We start from the raw sequence: 23,053 nt of genomic DNA, 5'->3' as shown, positions 1-23,053 counted from the left end.
AGCATCACTCTCCCTTACAGCGGCATCTAACTTCTCCAGATGCCGGGAGTCAAATACAGAGAGATTCAGAGAACATTGACAAACTCAAAACGGTTGGACGACTCCGCTCAACACTACCCAAGGGTATGTGCACACTACATAAGATCGGCAGAGAACTTCAGGGGGATTCTGCCGCGTGCCCCCCGCCGTCCGCAAAAAAATTGACACGTCAAATCTTTGGGCGGATGGTGGAATCTGCCAGTGAATATAATGGAGCCTATGGGATGGGCGGAACTCCAAGTGAGGGGCGCACGGTGGAATCCACTTGAAGTTCTCCGTCTCTTTTCCGTAGTGTGCACATAACCTTACACTTGAACTATAAGGTATAGTAAGCTCAGAAATCTTATTTCAATAGAGGGGGAAAGACTAAGGAGGTAACAGTGGCTGTGTCCACTCCACTAACAGTAAATGGGTTTTAAAGGATTACTTGACCCGAGCTGCAGGTACCATACACAATGTTTTTGGGAGAAAGCAGCCATATTTTTGTAATGTGATCAGAACTGAGCTGCAATACAAGGTGTGGACAGGTGGGGAGCTGTTCTTGAAAGAAAGCAGCCTTGGACTTTTTTTACAATCCCGCACAACCCCCATGTAATCCAATTCTGATTCCACGGTTTTTAAGTGGTCAGATGACAACGTGTCAACTCGATATGCATAAAACGGGAATTGCTGTAGACGTCACTTGTCCTTATTAGTTTTACAGGGTACATTTTATAAAGACATTAAACAGGCCACCATTGGTCTATTAAATGTAGTTTACTAGAACACGGAGTCACCTTTTAAGTTACCAGATATTGCACGGATTCTTATACCATTAATATTTTTTTCCCTTTTCGGAACGAAGTCTGAGAAAAGCAAGAACTCGGGATCTTCCAGTATTTACTCCATAGATTGCTAAATGTATTGAGCTCCACAGCACTGGAGGAGTGCATAAACTCTGTAAAGAAAGTTACTGGAAGTTCCCATTTCCTGGAAACCCCTGCCGCCTTCTGCACGGGACACAGAGTCTTCACACACGTTACACAGTAAAGAAGCCAGTTCCATCTTATTTTAAGCCAGGGTTTAGTCTGTTTCCTGTCAAGATTCCGATACCCCTGCAAATCTGGAAAGCATTTGATTGGCATACGAAGCCGTACCCAGGCGGCTCAGACCTCACAGGCAGACAAACAAAAAAACGCTTTGTTCTGGAAATCAGGATATGGGGGCAGAGGGGGAAGGGGAGGTCGGGATTACGTTTTCTTGAGCAAAATATACAAAATAAAGACAAACCCACAAATTAAAGCATCCACCTCATGGCAAACATTCTGCACCTAGACAAAAGAGGGTGGTAATGAAGGCTTACAGTAGGCAAACAGTGATTAAGATCACAAGATGATGAGATGTTAGCAGAAGGGCTGCGGGGAACACACAAGAGGCAACAAACCTCTTCTCCAATCTCACTAAAATAAGAGGCCACCAAAGGCTAAAAACGTGAGAAAACCAAAGATTCAAAACGGGGAGTAGGAGATGCATTATAGTGACTGTTCACATGAGAATGTAGCAGATGAGATATAGAGATATCGATTTTATAGAGAAACAAAACATGTCGGGTTAAATTCAAAAAATTTTATTCTAACACAAATACATCAATTAAAGTTTTTTTTTTTTATCAGTTAGGATACAACCATCCAAAAAACAGGCCACAAGAAATCTGCGCTTGGCAGGTTCTCTATCACATGACCAGGACAGACTCATAATGTAAGTCTATGGGGCCATAAAGGTCTCAAACACAGAGCGGGGAAGTGGAACGCACTGCTTTTAGCTCATTCTACTCATTGGTCTGGGTCTAAACACCCCAACCGATAACTTTTGATCAGACACAATGATTCTTTAAGAGATGGGGGGAGCGAAATCTTGGCCAACTATCTGTTGTGTATGAGGGGTTTCCAGCGCTCACCCAACATGTGTCAGGAAAGGAAGGGGGGTGAACATATGGCGACAGATACTGCATGTCTATGGTTACCTGTAGATGGTCAGTCAAGTTGGTGGTGTTTGAACATAATTTTCTGAAAGATCTCTCATCTTGCTGAGTATATCAAAAGGAAACCATACACCTTCAATAACTTTTGGATGAACAAACACTTTATCCCCATACACATGAACGTCTGGCACAGTTGGCCTATGAAGCTCATTCTAATGGCATTTGTAGATTGTCTACCATCACATATACCACAAACTTCACACTTGAGCATGGCCCTATCCATTAAAGTCAATAGGAGTTGGAGGACAGTCCCAAGATCAGATCAGTAAGGTTCTGTTCTAATCTCGGACCGTTCGGCATTGTGGTGTGAAGAAAAGCACTCCATGCTGTTCCTCCTGCCAAATCGAAAAGCCACTACCGTTCACGACACCATAGAGCCCAATTGTGTCTTTAGACTGGACAAGACCGACAGATCTTGCTACTGTAGCTTCAACAATAACGTTTGTAGAAACATCAGTAAAAGCTTAGCTAGGTTTCTTTTACTTGGAGAGGACAAAAGCTAAACATGTCAACAGGAAGCGGCTGAAGTTGAGAGTCCTAGGGTCAAATCCAACCTATTCAGCCACCAGTATTCAAATGCCGAACAATCGGACTATAGTATGCTCGAGCTGGACTCATCTGTAGACAATATTACTAAATAGGCCCTTATTGACAAAAGAGGTAAGTTAAAGGTATCCCATAGTAAACCCATAGGCTTAGAGAGTCTACTAGTCACCCCCTTTAAGGTTACAAATACAACAGCCTCGTTTTTCAGTCCTAAAAGCATGATTGGGTAAGTCGTGTGGAAGAACTTGTAAAGGTGTGACTTAGGGACACAAAAAAAAACCCCAAAAACAACCCACATAACGATAAGACGCAGCTGCACTTCCTGCGGCCATAGCTGCACCATTACCAGCAAGATCAGTCAGATCTTTACTTCACTTGCTGTTCAAACACCATGGCCAAATGCCTTTCATATTTGGAGTGACTGAGGCGCTGGCATTCGACAAGACAATCGGCCTTTCATTCACTGCAGATGAGGTTTCAGAACAGGATTAGACAGAAATGCGAGTCATCGCTTTGGACAAGGTACAAACCATGGGAGGAAAAACTCAATGGCTGTCCAACTTGCCCACAACACCCATCGTGTCCTGGAAGATGGGGTAGCTACAGGTTGGGGAAAAGCGGGTGTACAAACAATGACAGCCTCCATTTACTGGCCACATCTAGAAGTGCGGTTGCCAAAATAGGGCAATGTCGGTGTAGAGGTTTGGCCTAAAGGTTTCAGGGCAGGATGAGAGTAGTTTTGCCACAGCTAGACCCCCCTCCCCCCCCCCCAAAAAAAAAAAAAAAAAAAAAAAAAAAAAAGAGTATCACTCCTGCTTATGGGCTGTTGTAAAGGGGTTATCTGAATATTCAAAGGTTATCGCTTACCATGATGGGGTATAACTAGCTGATCATAGGGTTTTGGGCAATGGGACACCAACCCTTTACTAGAATGGAGCTCTGAAGCAAAGCCACCATTCCATAGACCGTAAATACGGTGGTTGCCAGATCCTCACACTTGAAGGACATTTGACCTACATTGATGTGAATGTCCCAGCAGTCAGACCCTTACCGATTAGTTACTTACCCCCTATTCTGTTGATACGGTAGACATTTTAAATATTGAGATAACCCCTTTAAGTGTTGGGCTATAACACTATACACAGAGTAGCACCATTCAGGTACAGAACAGTTCCCCAAGTTATAGAATCTCCTTTCAGACTGTATCTGAAATGTAATGGTGTGAAAGTAGAATGGGTTGTCTACATAAGAAAAGAAGAGAAAAGACTTTCGGACACTTGTCCATGTCAGTGTTTGGCACTGTAAGCATCCGCTTTCAGGTCAACAGGGCAGAACTTAAACCATATGCATGTGCTGCCAGTGGACATCCCCTTCAAGTAAACAGATCACCAATCTATAGCTGGCCATACACATTATATTAATAACTCCAAACCCATTGAATTCAGCAGGAGCTGCTGGCCATCTAACATGTACGGGGCCTTCTGATTCACCCGGCCAGTAACTTACTCCCCTTTCCCTATAAGCCTTGCACTCCGTGACATATCAGCTGGCCGCACAATTCTCATAGCAGTCGGCTGAACCCCTATCCTGCCGATCTCAATCTTTTCCCAACTTAGTCTACTGTGCAAGTAGTAGACAGACGATACGAGTAAACGGGGCCAGATTATGTACATGTGCGGCCCTTACTAACCCCGAATTAGCCCCTTTATTCATGGAATACATCAACGCTTACACAACTACATTTTTTTTTGCTCTAAAATTTAGTGCCATAAAGAATACTAAAAACGTTGATGCAAAATACTATTATAAAGAGTTCTTACCGAAACGTGGGTCTAGCCATGATGTGGACTTGTTGTTATGATTTATGTAGTAGACTTCCCCTTCAGGAGTTAGGCTTTGCTCCCACCCGTCTGGAAGTGGACCTACAACATAAATTATTTCAGAATAGATTTTAAAGCTTATATATCGGGACGGTGACACAAGGACGTACAGTTTCTGCTTAGCCATATTAATACTAGTCATAAAGAGTGTCTAAAGTTCCATATCAAACATGAAACTTTGTGCCAAATTAGACTACAAGGAAGCCCAACACCTTATGAACACCGAGTATAAGGTTAATAGTGAGAAGGGAAGTTTGAGTCATGAATAAGATAATTAAAAACCATGAGAACTTTTCTATCGGGTCAAAGATTTTCCAAGATGTACACGAGGGAAGCCCAAGAGAAATCGACTAAAGGAAAGGTCGGACAAGACTGATAGCGTCTTTTTTTTTTTTGCGCTCCCGAGCTTACCACAGACGAAAGGGGGACGTGAAAAAAAATTGTAGCTACAGAAGAACACTCCAATACCAGAGGCTGGTGCAGCTGTTAATAGAGATTAAAAAGGCAAACAACTGCAATGCCCCAACATATCACCTGGTGTGTCCAGGATCCACAAACTACAAGAACTTGGGTAAATTGTCTAAATTGTCTAGACTAGTTCAGTGCTCAGTAATAAATGTAAGTACTCTAGAAAATTAAGCAGTGGCTCCATTCACTCGTGGGACAACTAACCTACATTTTTGTGATCAGTGATGGTCCCAGTGGTTGGACCTCCATCAATCAGCTAGTTATGCTAAGGGATAACTTGCATCTTAGATAAACCCTTTAAATTTTCAAATACTATAGGAAATTATTGAAAAAAAAAAAAAGTTTCACCGAATAAGAGTACCTCCACCATAATATTTAAAGTATGTTAAACCTGGTAAAATCCCTGTTAGAAAAGATGTGCAAAGTAGCTCTTCCAGTTCAATCAGTAGTGTCACCGTACATCACCTCATCTTATTACCGGTGAAAACCCCACCAGTGTCACCACCGCCAATCCTTAGAACAAAGACACATAGAAACCTCTGGTGACATCTCTGATTGGTTGGTAGAAAGCCAGTGGCTGATAACCATTGTATTTCCAATGGAGCCATCAAGAGGTGACTATATAGTTACTATGATCCACACCGTAAGCAAAAATTCCCGATGAAGGATAGGCAGGCAGGCCAGCCTTACAACACCCCCCCCCCCCCAACACCCCAATGTGGAATTGCAGCTAAGGCTGATTCACTTCAATGATGGCAAGCAGTAATACCAGATCAATAAATAGGTGTGGGGTTGTGTGGCCAAGAAATCATATAAACCTTAAATAACCTCCAACAGTGCTGGTCTAAATAGCTCCTGAAGTTTATAGTAGTCTATCCTGGCCCACGCCTTTATATACTGGCTTTGGACAATATCTAATCATGGCTTAGCTTGCTGAACAGGATATGCAGAAGGTGGAAGAGCTTGGCCATTGTTGACTTCCCTTCTCCATTTTAAAGGAGTGATCCCAAAACCTGAAAGTTATCCTCTATCCACGGGACAAGGGATAACTAGCTGATCGTTGGGACGCCCCCCATGATCATGCCAACGCCCATGTTGTCATACAAATATATAGATTAAGCATATGCAAATACCACTTGCTTGATACAGATACTGAAAAAAAAAAAAAAAAAGGTACATGATAACCTATACACACAGAGCAAATCCAACACGTAGACATTTATACCACCAGCATTGGTTAAAGTACTGCTTGGAAGGGAGAACAGCTCCATAAAATGGCATCAAATGGAGCACGCCACAAGTGGACACTTGCTGTATGTCTGCTTATGGCGGTAGAGCAAAGCCCTACTGAGATATAAAAAGGCACGAAACCTAAAGAGACAACCAGTCTATCCAAATAATACCTTCCAACGAAAGCACAGTAGTCACTGAATTCTACGGAAAAAACTTTCTATTGGTGCTTCAGAGCTATTCTTTTTGAAACGTTGCAGTCACTACCCCGCCACATCAGACCAGCGATGAACATTGCTGGTCCAACACTGTCCCAAACAGCTTCGACACCACCTATTTGTCTAATATGTTAAGGAATAGTTACAGAAACAAGGAAGGACAAACTAATATCAGACAAACTAATTCCATTTTATGAAGAGTAACAAAAGGTCAACATTTGCAGATTATGGATGGTAATAAAATCAATCAATCTACCACCAGCGAAACATGGAAAATCCCATCATACCTGTAGGGTTCATGAGGTTCTGTTGTACTGCAGGACTGGTAGGAGCGGTAACATTCATCTGAGAGAGCATAGCCTTCCTTGGATCCTGCCATGTGGTGGTCTGTTCAATATGGCTGCAAGAAAGAACAAATAGTTCCAAAAAGATGCAAAACATTCAACGATCATAACGCAGGTGACTGCATATAAAACTTGCTCCAATCTTATCATTGGTGGATTATGGGACTCTCTAAACTTCTACTTGGAATCCTGTACAACATTTTTACTGCATTATTGAGGTCCAAAACATATGCAAGGGTATGGAACATGATGGAAGCCATGTACACATGGCCTACAAGTTATTAATGGCTTAGTAAAGACTTGCCCGTACATAAAGTCAAGTACTGTATCACCATTATTAACATGGACAATGGGGCCCCAATCCTACTGCATTTGATGGTCTATGAGGACCATTTGATTCAAACAGTAGAAGGTATTTTTTTTACAACTACAACCCTTAGCCACACAGAGTTGATAAAAAAACAAAAAAAAACAAAACAAATGTTCTTGGAAGAAAGCAGATACGTCTTTGATATCCTGGTGACACCAGTCCACGGGTTGAGTTTTGTTCTCCAATTCAGCTCCATTGAAGTGAATGGGACAAAGATGTAACTCTGCATGACCCATGGAAAGATGTGGCCCACCTTTCACAAGAAAGATGTTTTCCTAATTCTTAGAATAAAAAAAAAACAAACAAAAAAACATTTTTTTATAACCAAGAATCTATGGTGAGAGATTCTTACTGTCCCCTTACTGTGCGGTACACAGTGTCAGCTAGGTGGTCTTCACGGCAGCTGGGGCCCAACTGCCCTGAAGCCCTGCCTTGGTGACGCTCTCCACCGATGAAATGAAGACCGACAAGAAAGTGGTCTTTAGTAGAGATGTGACAGAGAAGTCTGATAGTTTGGTATTTGATCACTGGTGGCTGAAGTTGTTGGCTGCAGCCCTAAGGAGTCCTGGCCTATGGCTGTATCCATGTTTTCCAGGACTCCCTAGGGTTGCACACAATTTCTCGGCCTGCTCTAGTTGCGATCATCTCTAGTCTTTACCATTGGCTCTTCAAATGGATATGGAGGCTGGGGTCCCAATGATGGACGGGGATCATGAAGGCATACTACATTATGGTGGTGCTACCATCGCTTTTTTCCCCCAGCGACATGTCCTTCCTTGGAAGCCAGAAGGTAGCCGCTGTGCTTTTTATTGGGAAGAGTAGCTCTGGGACTAGCAAACGTTACAGAACGGCTCGCTGAGGTAGGCAAATATTCTCAAAGACCTTCTCCTTGCGTTGTCACATTGCACAGTTGCATCAGCACAGGATTATAAACGGATAGGAACTAGATTTCGTTCTCTATCCTGTACCAGTCTGTACTACCTCCCATTAAGAGATTAAAACAGCGCTACAGCATACAGGCCGCACAGTATCAGGGGCTCATCTACAATGAGTTAAAGGGGCCCTTTTAGGATTAGAGATGGGGGTCTGCTTTCCCCCCCCAATAAATGTTCCGTGCTTAAGTGTGGTGTCTTTTCAGCTCTGTCTTTCTATACCCTAGACAACCCATTTAACAGATAAGGGGCTGCAGTGCTAGTTCAGTATTGCAAGCCCCTGCAGCACAGTCTTATTTTCTTGGCTGGAGCTACACTGTAGCTCCCTCCATCGCAGGTGGTCAGGACCACCACTGTTGACAGGAAATCAATAATTCTGGAAAAAATCAGGAAGATTAGGCAATCCTTAGGAAATCTTATCTTTAAATGTGACCAACCCTCAAACTGGCTACAGAAGTCTCATTGTGTGCATAGTTGCCAACATTTACCAATACGGCCCCCAAAACTGCTACACGAGAGTGGGGTTGCATGTACCCTGCAACTTTAACAATCTGGTTCTTAAATGTAAAGTATATAGTGAACTTGTCAGCATCAGTATAACGTGTACGGCGTCTCCCAAGATAGACTGATAGGAGGTTGGGTGTGATTTGGGGGGGGGGGGGGGGGGGGGTCTAACTCCTTTGCTCTCAGAGAGATAAGCCACCACCAGAGCTGTTGGGCTGCAGCTCACCACTCCTCCCAGAGAACATACAAATATGTCTGGCCGTTCCAATGTATGGAAAGGACAGGAAAAATAACCTTTGGCCAAACCATCATTTGGCCGACAGTTATTGAGGTGTATGGCCACCTTAAGGCAAAATAGATTGTTTGCAACTACGGAACAACCTGGAATATACACTTTATTCATCGGTGGACAGGAATAGTTACCAAAGTCTTCTGAGGCTGAAGGAAACTTTAGTTATTCGGTGGCCGGAATACACGACTATGAATAGTTGTGTGCAAATGTGTGCGGTTACTACAGTGGACACACAAGTAGTCAGACATAGCACAACCAGGTTTGCCACTTGGCAGCATTCACGGCTATTCCACGTCCCGTTATCTGTGGTTTCCATCTGATTGACTGTAAAACTTCTCCAACTTACCATAGTGGTGAACGAATGAAGGAGAAACTCAGTTCTGCTCCAACAGAAGATGAGAAATAGGTGGATCAGGTATAATAAGTGACTATAATTTATGTCCACACAAGGAGGATACGGATGTCGGGATGTAACGCCCCTCCCCATCTTTTTTGCTTTCGTAACTTACCATCTGATGTTAAGAAAACATTTTACTTAAGTTACAAAATTGCCATTTCACTGGAAAGGCCATCAAGTAACAGAGGGGTGTAAGGAGCTCTTCTGGTAGGGAGGCGTGAGTCATAAAGGCCGGGTCAACTCAAACAGCCTCCTTGTTGGAGAAGAGCGAAAAGTCTATACTAGAAGGTACACTAAACCTGGCTATATTTGCTTAGTAAATAAAGGCTTGCTTATCCCTGTCATTGCCAGTGGGACAAAGCCGTACTGTGAAGATGTATAACTAAACATATGGGGTAAACACGGCCCCATAGAAGAAGCCTAGTGTGCTCACAAACCACCACCTCAGACCATGGGATCCTCAGGATTAGAGGCCGCACACTTGATTCAGAGACAAATTTAATTCCCCGACCTCCACAATGGAATCTTCTGATTGAATCCATTCAATCCGGCTCTGGTCATCTTGGCTTGATGTGTTTGAGCCCAAGGACTTTCACCCCATCCTTCGAGGTAAGGGACCATAACTCTTACCACTACTATTGCAGAAGACAAGTCAAACTGAAGGAGCCTTTTTAGGTCATCTTGAACCGTTACCAACATATATACCGAAATATACCTGCCCAGCCGATGCCAAATACTGATGGGTTTATAGCGCCCTATTGTGTGATAAACCTTGCTCCCAGACCATGTACCTCTGTGTCCACACCAATATGGCAGCAGACACCTCACACATACCTCAGCAACATGGCATATCCCCACATCGAGAGTGAAGGACATTGGAGTTGTCGGCAGCAGTAAGGGATCCACACATATCCAGTAGTTATTGGGACATATTGAAATCCTTCCCAACCATCCATCTTTCTCTGACTTCTCAGCCGACCAACGTTGATGGGTGAAAGAACAGTCTCCATCAAGAGCAAAACACCACATGTAAAATGATTTCAGCCATATAAACCGGCTTATAAATCAAAGTTCACGTTGGAAACCTCTTATTCAGAGTGAAACACAAGAAGCTCACATTGTAAAAGTCTCTTATGAGCCATTTAATCGAGCAGATCCATGACAAACTCAACATTTATTGCCCTCTGGTGCCGCCCTTCTCATCTGCCTCACTCTAGTGAACAAAACCGGTCTACGCAATGTGCTCAAGCCCTAAACTTCTTTGGACGCCCATGTTCAACGATGATCGGTATCTTCAAAAATACGGTCTACAGATTTCTTGGTGGATGGGACAATGGCATCTGCCATTCTTAAGAAAAAACACCCATGAGAACTTTCAAGGAATCCTTCCAAAAACATGTTAGGGTACTATTACACGGAACGATAATCGGCCCAATTCGGCCGATTATCGATCAGTGTAATAAATACAACGATCAGTCGATGGCAACAATCGTCGGCTGATCGTTGATATACGTTAGAATATATAATTGTCGGGTGCTGACCGTGCACTGCTTTTTATGTCGCGGTGCACGGTCAGCACCGCGACTGACGATACATTACCTATCCACACTCCAGGGCTGCTCCTGCGGTCCGCTTCTACCCGGGTGCCACGCGCTCCAGCTTCAGAGCGGCCGATCAGCGACAGGCCGCTCTGAAGTTAGAGCACGCAGGACCCGAGGAGAAGCAGACTGCAGGAGCAGCCCTGGAGCGTGGATAGGTAAAGTATATAGTTTAAGCAAGGGCCGCAAGGACATCGGTAACGATGTCCATGCAGCCCTTGTTAAACGATTATCGGGCCGTGTAATAGGCCCAGTAAACGAGTGCCGATCTAGCAAGTATTATCGGGCCCTCATCGGCCCATGTAATACTACCCTTACTCCTGAAGACCATCCACTTGGGTGTCAAGATTTTTTGAGTGTGAACTAGAGATGAGTGCAACTCATGCTAGAGAGTCTGATCATTCTGCATTTGATTACTGGTGGCTGAAGTAGTTTGATGCAGCCCTATGGAGTCAGTCTATGATCTATGGCTGTGTCGAATGTTTTCCCGGACGCCCTGGTGCTGCATTCAACTTTAGCCACTGGTAATCAAATAACGAACGATTAGACTTGAGTTGCGCTCATCTCTATTGTGAATACCCAATCCACCGAGACCAGAAGATGCCAAATCCCCCTAGCGTGGACACGTCACTTTCTCCTCATCTATGCAGTGCTAACCATATTTTACAGGGACGTATACTCATCACCGCCGTGTTAATATCAGATACTGATTTTCATCGGAAGCCAAATAAACCAAGCACATTTTCGCGTGGGATGAAACCAGATTACCAGAATTTTTTTTTTTAAATAATGGGAGCCTGTGGTAACTTAAAGCAGATGTGGACCCCATGATTTCGAGACAAAAACCAATGAATAATAATAAAGACTCTAAACTCTGCTTTGCCAGCAAGTATAATACAGTTCAGTGACTTGTTTTATATGTCCAGGTTCTCGTAATTATACTGTTGCAATCCATGTTCGGAACTGGAAAAAAGTCAAAGGGGGGGGATGGGGAAGAAAAAAAAAAAAAGGCTTGGGGAATCCCACATGTGGCCGGTCATTCCGGCACTCACTTAGAGAGTGTTTCCCTAGAGGCACTGACTCAGCAACTGCTTACATAAAGCTAACCATTTGCTCCTTGTTGCTTTCTTTTCTGCTTTGTTGAACAAAGGCTTCGCCGACCTCCCCGCTGCTATCCCAGCACAAGAGGAACAGCTCTCCTTTAGAGAGGCCCCCTGTGAAGGTCATATAGACCAACTCCGAAAGCCTTGATGCCTGACTTCCTCGTGACGCCAGTGTATGGATTCCCTGCAGTTTAACAGAACTCCCACTACACTTTCCTGCCAATAGTGGGGCTGGTCATGGAAACAGACAAAAGGACTCTTTAGGCAAAAAGGGGTGGGAAAAAGTGGGATGAAATAATCTGCTCTGTGCACACAACGAGTTACAGACCACAATGAGCTCTGCAGTTGTACATTTACGGGGAGGGTCCATCATACCGGGCAACGTCTACAGATTATCCCTATTAACGGGGCCTCTCGAAAGCAACAAGTGTCATCTGTTCATTCAATTCCCTTAAACTAGCAATGACTTTAGAGGATATTTGCATCACTTTAGTATATACAATTAAAGGGGTACTCCAGCAAAACATTTTTTTTCTTTCAAATCAACTAATGGCAGATTAAAAACTAAAAAAAAAAATAAAAAAAAATCTCCAGTCGGGAATAATGAGGACGCACTGTTCTTGAGCTAAAGCTTTTCCGGTCAAAATCAGGCAGGATTGCACAAAAAAGTATTTTTGTAATTATCAGCTGCTGTATGTTCTGTAGGAAGTAGTTTATTCTTTCCAGTCTGGAGAGCAGGAGAGGTTTTCTATGAGGATTTGCTGCTGCTCTGGACAGTTCCTGACATGGACAGAGGTGTCAGCAAAGAGCACTGCAGGACATACAGCAGCTGATAAGTACTGGATGATTGGATATTTGTAAATAGAAGTAAACTACAAATCTGTAAAACTTTGAGACCGGTTGATTAAGGGACTAAGGTTTCTCCTTGAGGAGAGTGCCATAATGGTGAAGACTTCTAGCACAGTCACGCTCTACAGAGAGAATATGCAGGGCAGCGCACTAATTCCAACTTTTGGAAGTAGCTTTCCCTTAAAGTCAGTGTCCGACTCCTTTAAGAAGCCTTAGGACATTACTGGGGATTTAAGCCAAGCCAGAAACTCCCCAGAAGGGGTAGTGACCCATCTGTAAACACATTTTGGGGTTGTTACCTCTCATCGGTACTGAGCAGGGTGGCCTGTCGTTGTAGGACCAGAGGGTAACTTAAGGAGTCATAAACATTTGAGACTTCTAGGCCATTTGTGCTCCAATGAAAAAGAACATACAAAGCAGCTCTCTCCAGATCTTCCTAGTTAAAAAAAAATCCCCATACCAGGATATAGGTTATGCCGGTCGCCGATACATCATCTGCTTTTTCTCCAATTTACAGTAGACGTGGAATACAATGAACAAGTTCAGAGACGAGAGCCTTACACTTGCGGCATTGTCTGGAAACAAAGATTAATCTACGCGACATTAAAATGCTAGAACAGCACGGCCGGGAGCAACGCTCATTGAAAACAGGTTGGCAGATGGGATTTATGTCCCATTGACAAATCCCACGTTATTGTGTCGGGGATATTTACAGTGTCACATGTGATGGGATACTCAAGTCTGTAAAATCCGCCATGCTTTATTGACTCCGCGCATCACGCTGCATTGTTCCCTTTAATCTTGCAAAGGCCGATGCCCCAAGAACCGCAAAAACCAAAAGGAAGCCAGACCGGGTTCTAGTGATACAAACGTAAGGAGATTAAACATAACCATATAGCCTAGTTTTTCTATATATAATGATAATAAAAACAATATGCATAGGTAAAGTTCTTTATATACTATAGGCCGAGCAATGTACATGTAGGCGTTTAAGCGCTCATGTAAAATGTTTCTATATACTGCAGGGCTCATTCGGGCAAAGGGAAGCTTTCCGCTCTACTACACCTTGCAAGTGCAACAAATCCCAACAATGTAGCCAGGGATAAAGACCCCCCCCCCCCCCCACTCAAATAGTCACACCAACTGCTGTAAAGTGCACCACACCAAAAGCCTTAGGCCTCGTACACAGACATGGGACATCTACCTTCCTTGTACATGCCTCAACTTATATGAGAACTGTCATTCTACAAAGATACTTTATCTGCAGTTCAAGGTTTCCACTTAAGCGAGGAGGAATGCTCCGCGTATCGGCAAAGAGTTCATAGAGAAGGATTTAGGGGTAGTGAGTTCTGAAAGTCACCAATTATATTATATATATATATATATATATATATATATATATATATATATATATATATATATATATATATATATATATATATATATATATATATATATAATTAGGGCTGGGCGATATTGGCCTAAATCAATATCGCGGTTTATCGCACATGTAGCCGCGGTAACGATAATTGAACGATAATTATGACACACCCCTTTTTTGCAAACCACACCCACTTGCCGTGCCAAACTGGCGATATTTTGATTCAAAAATGTAAAATAGAACTCACTGAGCAGCAACCCATGGTTAGTCTATTATCATTATTATTATTTGTCATTATTAGGGGGTCTCAGCAGAGACCTGGACATGTGTATATACAGGTATACAGCCTCTACAGGGTATACACAGGTCACAGAGGGATAGGTGTGTATGACTATATGGGGGGGATGGATTGGGGTGTATTACTATACAGGAGGTTGGGATCAGGTTACAGGACTATACAGGCAGCGCATAGGGATAGGGGGCGGATAGGGGTGTATGACTATACAGGGGGGGGGGGGGGGGGGATAGGGGTGTATGACTATACAGGGGGGGGGGGGCGGATAGGGGTGTGTGACTATACAGGGGGGGCGGATAGGGGTGTATGACTAATAGAGGTGTATGACTATACAGGGGGGGGCAGATAGGGGCATATGACTATACATAGGGGGGCGGATAGGGGCGTATGACTATACGGGGGGTGGACAGGGGTGTATGATTATAAGAGGGGGCGGACAGGGGTGTATGACTATACGGGGGGGGCGGATGGGGGTGTGTGACTATACGGGGGGCGGACAGGGGCGTATGACTATACATAGGGGAGCGGATAGGGGCGTATGACTAAACAGGGGGGCGGACAGGAATGTATGACTATACAGGGGGGGCGGATAGGGGCTTATGACTATATGAGGGGTGTGGATAGGGGTGTGTAGCTTTACAGGGGGCGCATAGTGATGGCAGGCGGATAGGAGTGTATTATACAGGGAGGTGCATGCTGGGACCTGCAGTCCCCTCAGTAACAATATAGAGCTGTAACTAGAGCTGGGCGATATGGCCAAAAAATAAAGTCTCGATTTTTAATAAATTTTTTTGGACGATTCTCGATTTAAATCTCGATTTTTTTTCTTTTGCTTAATAAACAGAACATTTTTCTCCCTGCAGCGTCAGATACTATTTAATGACGTTTGAGACAACAACTGTATTGCTTCCCAGTGTAACAGTGCTCCCCATGTAGTAGACAGGCCCCCTCTGTGTCCCCATATAGTATAGGAGATCTTCTTTGTGCCTCCATCTAGGTAGGGTGTAGTAGTGGAGGTATAGTGGATAAGGGGTGTAGTAGTACAGGTAAAGATGAGGGGGTGTTTTAGTAGTACAGATGAGGAGGATTAGTAGTACAGATGAGGAGGATTAGTAGTACAGATATCGATGTGTGCTGTAGTAGTGCAGGTAAAGATGAGGGGTGTAGTAGCAGTACAGGTAAAGATGGGTGTAGTAATACAAGTAAAGATGAGGGGTGTAGTATTAATACAGGTATAGATGAGGGGTGTAGTAGTACAGGTAAAGATGAGGGGTGTAGTAGTACAGGTAAAGATGAGGGGTGTAGTAGTACAGGTAAAGATGAGGGGTGACTGGGGGAAACTGAGGGAGCTGCGGGTGACTCGGGCAAACTGGGGGGGGACTGAAGCAAACCGAGGTTGACTGAAGGGGGACTGGGACAGGAGTTGACTGAAGGGGGGCTGGGGCAAACACAGGGGGACTGGGGCAGCTGGGGGGGACACAGGGGGACTGGGGCAGACACCAGGGGACTGGGGCAGCTGGGGGACACAGGGGGACTGGGGCAGCTGGGGGGGGACACTGGGGGACTGGGGCAGACACAGGGGGACGGGGGAAGACACCAGGGGACTGGGGAAGCTGGGGGGGGGGGGGGACACAGGGGGGCTGGGGGGGCACAGGGGGACTGGAGCAGACACCAGGGGGACTGGGGAAGCTGGGGGGGGGGGGGGGGGACACAGGGGGACTGGGGGAGACACAGGGGGACTGGGGCAGTTAGAGAGGACTGGGGGAGACACAGGGGGACTGGGGCAGTTAGAGAGGACTGGAGCAGACACCAGGGGGACTGGGGCAGCTGGGGGGGGGACACAGGGGGACTGGAGCAGCTGGGGGGGGGGGGGACACAGGGGGACTGGAGCAGCTGGGGGGGGGGGACTGGAGCAGACACCAGGGGGACTGGGGCAGCTGGGGGGGGACACAGGGGGACTGGGGGGACTTTGCCCTCCTCTTATTCAGGCACACAGGTTCCCCTCCCGGCCACACATGCAGGTTCCCGGTCTCTGGAGGAGGCTGCAGAGACTGTAATGGTGATAGCGTCGCTGCCATTACTGGAGCTGTAGAGCGGGATCGGGGGATGCAGATCCCGCTGTTCAGCTCCAGGACCCGCAGGACGCTATCACCATTACAGTCTCTGCAGCCTCCTCCAGAGACCGGGACCTGCATGTGTGGCCGGGGCGACGGGACGTGATATGTAGAGCTGGTCAGCCGCGGCTGTTAGGCGGAATGCCCGACTGACCTGCACCTCACTTCCCGACACAAGTATCGTCCGAGCGGGGCGGGGAGGGCGATGCTGTGTGTGCAGGGATGCCAGACGGGACCGGACTTGACGGGTGGGCGCATGGACGGACAGGTGCGGCGGGACGGGGCCTGGACGGGTGGGGAGGGAAGTGGTGAGGGCGCTCGGACGGGCGGGGGGCGCTTGGCTGCAGGGGGTGGGCAGCTTTGTCACCTGGACCCTGCTGCTCCTCCACCTCCCGCTCTGATACCGGCGTCCCTGCACAAGTTATTGTGCTGTGTGTGCAGTGACGCCGGCATGTCCGAGCTGGAGGAGCAGCAGAAAAAATACAAAAATACCGCAGATACCGTCCTGGCTAAGTTGAGGTCGGTTAACCGACGCCAGTGACGGTATCGGTATTTTTGCGGTATACCCGCCCAGCCCTAATATATATATATACTGGGCTGTAATATATCAAGGTATGCTGGGCTGTAATATATCAAGGTATGCTGGGCTGTAATATATCAAGGTATGCTGGGCTGTAATATATCATGGTATGCTGGCTGTAATATATCATGGTATGCTGGGCTGTAATATATCATGGTATGCTGGGCTGTAATATATCATGGTATGCTGGGCTGTAATATATCATGGTATGCTGGGCTGTAATATATCATGGTATGCTGGGCTGTAATATATCATGGTATGCTGGGCTGTAATATATCATGGTATGCTGGGCTGTAATATATCATGGTATGCTGGGCTGTAATATATCATGGTATGCTGGGCTGTATATATCATGGTATGCTGGGCAGTAAGAGAGGAGATTGTGATCCCGCTGTATAGAGCTCTGGTGAGGCCACATCTGGAATACTGTGTCCAGTTCTGGAGACCTCGCCTACAAAAGGATATTGATAAAATAGAACGGGTCCAAAGACGGCTACAAAAATGGTGGAGGCATAAACCATATCCGGAAAGACATAAATATCCAAATCTGTATAGTCTGGAGGAAAGAAGGTAAAGGGGGGACATGATGGAAACCTTTCTATATGTTACAGGACTAAATAAGGTTCAGGAGGGAAGTGTTTTTAGTCAAAAACTGAACTCAAGAACAAGAGGACACAGTGAGAGGTTAGTTGGGGAAAGGGTCAGAAGCAACGTGAGAAAATATTACTTTACTGAAAGAGTAGTAGACGCTTGGAACAAACTTCAGCAGAGGTGGCTGGTAAATCTACAATAACTGAATGTAAACCTGTCTAGTATTTGTATAGAGGTAGTTCCCCAAACTAGAGGTAGTTTGCCACTGTACATATTGCACCGAAGCAAGGCCCATAATGGGGAGCGTACAGGTTCTGCACACAGTTCTGCCATAGGCAATAAGCCTAAAACTCATAGCTTAACATGCTCACTCACTAGAGGGCACACCCAGGATTAGGAGAGGAAAGGAAGGATATTCATAATCACATTATAAGACTAAACACAATAACACAGTTACTCATTGTACAGGTCATATAGCACAGGGCTGAACACTCTTACCATACTATTACAACGAGCGATTTTTTTGACGACTAACGATAAGCGATCTCAAAACGACCGCTATGGCAAACGTCCAGAAATCGTTCACCCAATTACACGGAACGATGTTAGTTACTGTGGTCGTTTTGTCCTCACTATTGCGTACATTTCAGCTAGGACTTCTTATTACAACCGAATAACTACTCTAAAAAACTCTACAAGACTCTTCCACTACTGCCTTATGGATGGTGCAGGATGGAATTAGTTCTCTTAGGTTCTATTTCTAGTAAATTCTAAATTTAATGCAATTAAAAAAAATAAAAATTATAAAAAAAAAATATAAAAAAAAACAAAAAAAAAAAAAAAACACAACTTCCCTACAAAGCCGATATCTAAAAGCCCCAAAAATTCCTGAGAAGTCAATCGGTCATTTCGTCCTTGATAATAATGATCTGCCTGTAGCATAAGAAGCTCCCATGGAGGATTATTTCTACCAGACAAGTAACTATGCCTCCATCAACACCACATTATCAAACTAGATTAGAAGCTCACCTCCCTGACCCCTCCAGTGGCTTAATCTTCCCTTTGATGGGAACAGGACGGCTATTACTGTTCACCATTTATTGTGCACACAAATGGCCCAAAGGAGACTTTTTCTTCTTTCTTTTTTGGTGGGGGGGGGGGGAACAAAAGGGAAGTTAAGAGAGGAGGAAGAGGTCAACTGTCCAGCGGAATCCGACCAAGACACCTAAATTACACTGCGGAATGAGCACAGAAAAAAAATAAAGAAGGATAAAACATCTGGAGATAGTGAGACACCTAATACACACCTCCCACCAATGAGACCTAAACACATTAACATTAACATCTAAACAAAAATAATCCACTCATTGTGTGTAATTATACATTTACACTAACCCGGGGCTGGATGTTGCCACCCATTAAGGAGACCTTTTTTCCAGGCAATGCACCTTGGGTAACAGTATGCAAATTAGCTCTCAGACAAAACAAAAACGCTCATATTAGCAAAAGTATTAAAGGCCCACCGAAGATGGTGTAGGGGGTCTACAATGGGGGGAGGGGGGGGACAAGAACCTCAGAACAGTTGTATACAGGTGGCAAGTTGTATACAAGTTGTATACTTCATTCTGGAGTAGAAGAATAGTTAAAAAGGAAAAAAAAATTTTGGTAGATCCAGCCTGAAAAAAGCAATGACCATGTGCATTCTCTCCCTAATTTGTCCTTACAGGAAACAGCCAGACGAAGTATTTTAAGGCCCTATTATAAAAAAACTATTATCGTCCGTATTTGGCCGATAAACTGCTTTGTTTAATAAAAGGCACCAATCAGCTGACATGCACAATGTCGGCTGATCCTTGATTTTCGACATGTTGAAAGAGAAACGACCTTGATAGCAACAATCAGTAGACCGCCGCCATCTCCTATGGGCTTCCCACCCAAGGAGCCCTACCGCAGCTCCCCGGCACTTGCCCACGTCGCTGTCGGCCCACGTAATGGCGCAACAAACAATACCTCCCTTAAACAGAATGTGTCTGCCATACATCATGTCCTGAGCAAGGAGGCAGCACTGAGACACAACATGTATGCCTCCTCTCTCCCCCACCCTTCCTGCTTGGTTTCTAGCACCAAGTCTTGTATGTTAGTCAAGGGTGCAAGGGTGATGAATAAAGATGAGTGAACGCTAAGTATGTTCCAGACAGCCTTAGGGCTGCATCCAACTTCAGCCACCGGTAATTCCAAAATAGAGTATGGGTCTGGATGAACCTGGATATACTTAAAGTTAACTCCTCTCGGCATGCACCGAGGAGTCTCAGCAACACCTCCTCAGTAAGAACAGAAGCTCTTACTACAGCCAGTTGAATCCATAAAGGCTTTGTGGCGGCCCCCATAATACGGTGCTATAGACACTATGGAGCCAATAATGGTTATAGGGAAGGATATCATTGCTGTACAATTGATACCTTTCAGCTAGAATATGGATATGGTCATCATTCGCCTCCAATTACAACTTCCATAGCAAGTACAATGGCGGTAAAGGAGTCTCAGAGTCAGAACCAGTATACTAATATTACATATAGGTCACCCGAAAACAAAACCAGGTTTGCAGACTAACGTTCCCTGAAAGCTCTGCCAAGAACAAACGTATAACGAACAACCTGATAGGAACGGAACAGTCATGGAAGGAGCAGACACTCTCCCACGTGATAGCGCTGGTTTAGCTGAAGTGGTCTGTAAATCCATAGGCTTACACAATATGGATCGTATGTAATTACATCTTCCAAAACGCTCACTTCCATCCTGCGAGAAGCCGGGAATTAGGGTAGAGCGTCTGCAAAGAAGGTGAAAGAAGGAAAGAAGCTCTGGATGAGTCACGGGCTGACTAAGGATCATGGAGTGCCACAGGCCTGATCCCCGGGGATGACTCCGACCTGACTCACATTTCAGGATAAACAAACTTGGGGGGGATATTTGCCATTGGAAGGTGATGGATAGGCACTTTTACTGCCAATTTCGGGTTGAGATAGAAGGGCTCTTGTAGACCTCCAGATAAGATCAAAAGGACTCAGGGGCAAACAAAACGCAGAGCTCCCTTTCCGAAAATAATGTGACAAGGATTAACCAGCTCAGGATGTACAGAAAGTCCGTTCTTCAGGAACCATACAAGTGTTCCGCATTTGACTCCTTGCTGCTGCAGAAGTTGGATGCCGCCCTAGAGAGTCCCGGAAAACATGGACACAGGCTATGGCTGTATGCATGCTTTTCAGGACTCCGCGCAGCTGCAAAACTTTGATACATCGTTAGGGAGTCAAACGTCAAACATTCGGGTTTGGAGAACGTTGCCAAACCAAACAGTTTGGCATCTCCATTCGACACTAGTTATATTGGTGAACCCCCGACTCTCCCCGAGATCAGGTTGGGAATGTAAGGATTGGACATGTTGAAACTCAACTTCCCAAACCATTGGTTCTTGGAGAGATAGAAGACAGACCTTGCAGGAAGAAGTGTCCAATGTCCAAATGTTTCAAAATATAAGTCTACGAACGTGGTCGATTAAGGAAAAGTAAAAATTTGCCAAGTGAAATATTTGGTGGGATAAGAAAGTGGCTCTACGGGGATATGTTTTCCGGGTACTAGCCGGACGAAAGAACGAACAATCTATCATTGAGGAAGGAATCTCTGAACGTTCCCAGAATGACTGGTTGTCCTTCGCCCCATGCCACCAATTACATGGCTCCATCTGTGAAATGGTCAGTCATCACACGAAATCCGTTCACCATCAACCCACTATTAAAGTGTACGGCTAACGACTGTTCCCGGATTGATATATCTTCCAAGCAATCGTCCATTCTAGAGATGAGGGGCAGCTGGAGCATGCTCAAGCCAGATTGTCATTTTGATACCGGTGGCTGAAGTTGGATGCTGCCCTAGGCTGTAGCCATGTTTTACAGGACTCCCTAGGGCAGCATCCAACTTCTTCAGCCACCGGTATTCAAATGACGAACGATCGCATGCGAGGATGTGCTCATCCCTAATCTTAATCAAGACCACCATTAGTCACTCTGGTCTAATGCATATCGGCACCTTAACATCACCAACAGATCAGCTATGTTTACTTCAATGGGCAGTGGGGGAAACACCACTGTAAAAAGCCTTAGCTGCATCTCTTGTGGTAGCAGAGGGTCAGGTATGTTCACGTACAACTTGCCAAATCCAGACACAAGCTGTATGTGCACCATAGACAGACTTTGGACCATTCTTCATCCTTTTATCTAGAGGACACACTCAGTCAGGTACTGTTCACACTATGATAATGGTCTCCAACTACTCAGGATGTTTTTGATGCTATTCTATACCCAGTTTCTTTGCAATGGCCCAATGGCCAGGGCCCAGTATTGTATATCTCAACCAAAAAGCATTGTGATCCAGACCTCCATGTGCCGCAAGAGCTTTTCCCGGCATACACACCAAGCAGAGGCCATTAACGCCATGTGAACAGGGCTAATGGATGCTTGTATAAACAGTCTTACAGGATCAATACACTCCACTATCTCTTTGTTTAAAGTTATTGTTTTCCCAGGACAGAAAGTAGGAAAACCACATTATATCAACATTGGAACCTGCAAGTTGTCACATATAGAAGACAGAACTCAGAGTACACAAGGCTTCTGTCCGCTCTTATCTGCAGCCCTGACTGATTGTGAGGTTATAACCTCGCCCCATCTCTTACACGCCTGTACCATCACACATATACTCCAAGGGGCAGATTTAGCTACATTGGAAAATTTGGCCAAAGGCTGTATATTACACAGCACAATTTTCAGGGGAATTGAGCGGCGACCTGTCAGCTTAGCACTCACTTCCTCCTCATAACCAGCTTGCAGCCTGTGCTTTAACACACACACAGGGTGAGCAGGGAGGAGCGGGAAGTATTGGGCATCCCAAACAATCCTTAGATCATTTGGGCTGCCCACTTAAGTGGTGAGGAGTGATACGCAGCAGACGTCACTGCACACACCATGATCTTTCAGCATGTTGAAAAACCACGATCAGCGACATCATGCATGTTAGGCCGACCATAGGCCTTTCAACATGCGCTGTTACACTAAACTATTATCGACCTGAACGGCTGGTAAGGCCGATAATCGTTGAGCGTCATAGGGCCTTTAGGCTACTGGAGTCTGATCGTTCAGCATTTGAATACCAGTGACTAAAGTTGGATACAGCCCTAGGGTATGGAGTCCAGGAAACACAGATGAGGCCATAGGCTACATCCATGTCATCCCAGACTCCCTGCCAATGCATC

The 23,053-nt window shown here is 45.1% G+C and overlaps 1 pseudogene; it reads right to left on the bottom strand.

Annotated features, from left to right (window-relative positions):
- Positions 1-4,408: 4,408 nt before the first annotated feature.
- Positions 4,409-23,053, bottom strand: part of LOC138774697 (transcriptional coactivator YAP1-A-like) — a 36,854-nt pseudogene continuing 18,209 nt past the window's right edge.

This window comes from Dendropsophus ebraccatus, unplaced genomic scaffold (genome assembly GCF_027789765.1).
Source record: "Dendropsophus ebraccatus isolate aDenEbr1 unplaced genomic scaffold, aDenEbr1.pat pat_scaffold_1046_ctg1, whole genome shotgun sequence".
Classification (NCBI taxonomy): Eukaryota; Metazoa; Chordata; class Amphibia; order Anura; family Hylidae; genus Dendropsophus; species Dendropsophus ebraccatus.
The sequence above is the reverse complement of the archived record's forward strand: the minus strand, read 5'-3'. Positions and strand labels throughout refer to the sequence as shown.